This window comes from Oncorhynchus kisutch, unplaced genomic scaffold (genome assembly GCF_002021735.2).
Source record: "Oncorhynchus kisutch isolate 150728-3 unplaced genomic scaffold, Okis_V2 scaffold1242, whole genome shotgun sequence".
NCBI lineage: Eukaryota > Metazoa > Chordata > Actinopteri > Salmoniformes > Salmonidae > Oncorhynchus > Oncorhynchus kisutch.
Genome location: NW_022263187.1, coordinates 67,501 through 72,500, shown reverse-complemented (window position 1 = coordinate 72,500; position 5,000 = coordinate 67,501).

Genomic DNA, 5,000 nt, shown 5'->3' with positions numbered 1-5,000 from the left:
AGCGCCCGGGTGACCAGGTGCACATGGGCCTTTTTAGGTCACCAGGTGCACGCGATCCATTTGGGGTGACCAGGTGCACGAGATCCACATTTTGGTGACCACCGGTGCACATGCGGCCTTTTTAGGTACTCATGGTATGCCACGCGATCTCCTTTGGGGTGACCAGGATGCACGAGATTCCATTTTGGGTGACCAGTGCACGCGGTTCTTAACAGCCGCGGCTATATGCTTATTGTCCCGAGGAAGGTGCTTACAGTGTGGGTGCCTGGCTTACCTGGGTGTGGGCGAGTTGTGGAGGGGGGATCCCCTGCTGGGAATCATCGCCCGGAAATAGAGTGGTTTCCCCGGTGGGGTGAGTGCGAGGCCTACCATGCCTTTATGTGTAAATCTCATGCCCAGAGACGAGAGGCCTGTTTCCTGGATAGGGAGTGAGGCCCTTTAGGGAATTTATGTAGTACTCCTCATGCCCAGAGAGATAGGCCCGTTTCCTGGATATTGGGAGTGAGCGCCTTTATGTCTGTTAGGTTCAATAGTTCCACTGTCCTAAGGGGGGCGAGCAGTCAGCCTCTGTGGAGGTGAGCTGCTTCTGTCCCCACTTTTTTTTTGGCCTAATTTCCCCAATCACCATACCCAGAGTTGGACAGGCCCTTTAGGGATTTATGTGTACTCTCAATGCCCAGAGAGAGAGGCCTGTTCTGGGATAGGGAGTGAGGCCTTTAGGTCTGTAGGTCAATAGTTCCACTGTCCTTAAGGGGGGCAGAGCAGTCAGCCTCTGTGGAGGTGAGCTGCTCTGTCCCCCTTTTTTTTTGGCCTAATTCCCCAATCACCATACCCAGAGTTGGACAGGCCCTTTAGGGATTTATGTGTACTCTCATGCCAGAGAGAGAGCCTGTTCCTGGATAGGGAGTTAGGCCTTTAGGTCTGTAGGTCATAGTTCCACTGTCCTTAAGGGGGGCAGAGCAGTCAGCCTCTGTGGAGGTGAGCTGCTCTGTCCCCCTTTTTTTTTGGCCTAATTCCCCAATCACCATACACCAGAGTTGGACAGGCCCTTTAGGGATTTATGTGTACCTCTCATGCCAGAGAGAGAGGCCTGTTCCTGGATAGGGAGTTAGGCCTTTAGGTCTGAAGGTCAATAGTTCCACTGTCCTTAAGGGGGGCAGAGCAGTCAGCCTCTGTGGAGGTGAGCTGCTCTGTCCCCCTTTTTTTTTGGCCTAATTCCCCAATCACCATACAAAGAGTTGGACATAGTGCAATTTCTGTTGATTATTTTACCATCCATTTTGGGTTACCAGATGCACGTTTTCAATCACCAGGTGGCACAACAATGTGTATCCATCAGAATAGTTTAAACAGTCCATAAAGCACTCAGGACGGGCGCCCATGGATAGAGGGCCATGATAGATGCCCACTATCATAGTCCATAGTGGGTATTAATATCAGAATGACCGACAAGTGCATTTAGGACAGTCTTTTTATTTTTAGGTTACCAGGTGGCCTACCTTGAACCACCTTACGAGGTGACTACTTTAAATTAGGATATTATTTTTAGGTTACCAGTTGCACGTCTATTTATGTTTTAATGCCAAATCGGTAATTTTCATAAAATGATTAAAAATACTTCCCGAGGGGCTAGAGGTCCCAAATTTCGTCTCATACCCTCTCTCTCAATGGGCAACAAGTAGAGCATGTCAAAAACAAATTGCCCTAACAGGCACCTATGTTTCCTGTAACATTCACTATTTTCCAAAAACTTAAAACACGATTTTCTATTCAAATTTTTTATACAAAAATGGTTTTAATTACATGTACATTATCGTCTATGTGTGCCCTTTAGTTAAAAAAAAACCCCATCCAGATTGGACTTGTACTTTTTGATTTATTCACGTTTTGGTGTTTCAGCATATAGCCCAAGATGGCGTCCAACAAAGGTCAAATAAGGTTTTGAGGCCAGATAGAGGCATATAACCTGGTTAGTGGTGTTTGGCCTTTAGGCTTGTATGTCCCTTCATCCCATGAGAGAGAGTTTAGCCTTTTAAGCCTCTCTGTGTCCTCTCATTCCCAGAAAAAGTCATTTTACCGGTTAGGTCAAATAAGGCCTTGAGGCCTGTTTGTGACCTCTGATGCCCAGATAGAGGCATATAACCTGGTTAGGGGTGTTTGGCCTTTAGGCCTGTATGTCCCTTCATCCCATGAGAGAGAGTTTAGCCTTTTAAGCCTCTCTGTGTCCTCTCATTCCCAGAAAAAGTCATTTTACCGGTTAGGTCAAATAAGGCCTTGAGGCCTGTTTGTGACCTCTGATGCCCAGATAGAGGCATATAACCTGGTTAGGGGTGTTTGGCCTTTAGGCCTGTATGTCCCTTCATCCCATGAGAGAGAGTTTAACTTTTTAAGCCTCTCTGTGTCTTCTTATTCATAATCTTTTAATTTTTGGGTTACCGCTTGTATAGCAATCAGTATCCATCGTGAAATTTCAAAGTGTCCATAATGCACTCAGGTCGCCCCCGACAGAGAGAGGGCCGTAGTAGGGTGTTTCCATAGCGGGCATTAATATCAGAATGACCCTTAAATGCATTTAGGACCATATTTGAATTTTTGGGTTACCAGATGCACGTTTTCAATCACCAGGTGCACGGTTTCAATCACCAGGTGCACGGCTCTATTTCCTCCTCCAGCACTTGTCAAACAGTCCATAAAGCACCCAGGACGGCCCTGAGTGAAAGAGGGCCGTAGTAGGGTGCTCCTATAGCGGGCATTAAAATCAGAATGACCGTTAAATGCATTTATGACCATATTTGTGTTTTTGGGTTACCAGATGCACGGTTTCAATCACCAGGTGCACGGCTCTATTTCCTCCTCCAGCACTTGTCAAACAGTCCATAAAGCACCCAGGACGGCCCTGAGTGAAAGAGGGCCGTAGTAGGGTGCTCCTATAGCGGGCATTAAAATCAGAATGACCGTTAAATGCATTTATGACCATATTTGTGTTTTTGGGTTACCGCTTGTATAGCAATCAGTATCCATCGTGAAATTTCAAAGTGTCCATAATGCACTCAGGTCGCCCCCGACAGAGAGAGGGCCGTAGTAGGGTGTTTCCATAGCGGGCATTAATATCAGAATGACCCTTAAATGCATTTAGGACCATATTTGAATTTTTGGGTTACCAGATGCACGTTTTCAATCACCAGGTGCACGGTTTCAATCACCAGGTGCACGGCTCTATTTCCTCCTCCAGCACTTGTCAAACAGTCCATAAAGCACCCAGGACGGCCCTGAGTGAAAGAGGGCCGTAGTAGGGTGCTCCTATAGCGGGCATTAAAATCAGAATGACCGTTAAATGCATTTATGACCATATTTGTGTTTTTGGGTTACCAGATGCACGGTTTCAATCACCAGGTGCACGGCTCTATTTCCTCCTCCAGCACTTGTCAAACAGTCCATAAAGCACCCAGGACGGCCCTGAGTGAAAGAGGGCCGTAGTAGGGTGCTCCTATAGCGGGCATTAAAATCAGAATGACCGTTAAATGCATTTATGACCATATTTGTGTTTTTGGGTTACCGCTTGTATAGCAATCAGTATCCATCGTGAAATTTCAAAGTGTCCATAATGCACTCAGGTCGCCCCCGACAGAGAGAGGGCCGTAGTAGGGTGTTTCCATAGCGGGCATTAATATCAGAATGACCCTTAAATGCATTTAGGACCATATTTGAATTTTTGGGTTACCAGATGCACGTTTTCAATCACCAGGTGCACGGTTTCAATCACCAGGTGCACGGCTCTATTTCCTCCTCCAGCACTTGTCAAACAGTCCATAAAGCACCCAGGACGGCCCTGAGTGAAAGAGGGCCGTAGTAGGGTGCTCCTATAGCGGGCATTAAAATCAGAATGACCGTTAAATGCATTTATGACCATATTTGTGTTTTTGGGTTACCAGATGCACGGTTTCAATCACCAGGTGCACGGCTCTATTTCCTCCTCCAGCACTTGTCAAACAGTCCATAAAGCACCCAGGACGGCCCTGAGTGAAAGAGGGCCGTAGTAGGGTGCTCCTATAGCGGGCATTAAAATCAGAATGACCGTTAAATGCATTTATGACCATATTTGTGTTTTTGGGTTACCAGATGCACGGTTTCAATCACCAGGTGCACGGCTCTATTTCCTCCTCCAGCACTTGTCAAACAGTCCATAAAGCACCCAGGACGGCCCTGAGTGAAAGAGGGCCGTAGTAGGGTGCTCCTATAGCGGGCATTAAAATCAGAATGACCGTTAAATGCATTTATGACCATATTTGTGTTTTTGGGTTACCGCTTGTATAGCAATCAGTATCCATCGTGAAATTTTAAACAGTAAATAAAGCACTCAGGACGGGCCCCCATTGATAGAGGGCCGTAGTAGGGTGCTCCCATAGCGGGCATGGATGTCTGGAACACCTGCAAGTGTATTTAGAACCATATTTGAATTTTTGGGTTACCAGATGCACGTTTTCAATCACCAGGTGCACGGCTTTGAAAAGTGTGGACTCTGCCATTTTCCCGACCAATTTCTGTAATTTTCAAAAAATGATTAAAAATACTTCCCGAAGGGCTAGAGGTCCCAAATTTCGTCTCATACCCTCTCTCGTGATGGGCAACAATTGCAGCATATCAAAAACATTTCGCATCCATAGGCACCTATGTTTCCTGTAACATTCACTTTTTTCCCAAAACTTAAAACACGATTTTCTATTAAAATGTTTTATACAAAAACGGTTTTAATTAAATGTAAATGCTCGTCTATATGTGCCCTTTCGTTTTAAAAAACCCCCATCCAGATTGGATGTGTACTTTCTGATTTATTCACGTTTTGTGTTTAACCGAATTTTACCCCCAATTTCGGGGCGGACATACACCCTGTGCGGTTCCGGGATTATATCGATAAATTGGCCTGATCGTCAATGACACACTCGGGGGTGGGTCGACCAGACAGGTACCGGCGCGAAATCAGAAACCTGGTTTTTGACAAC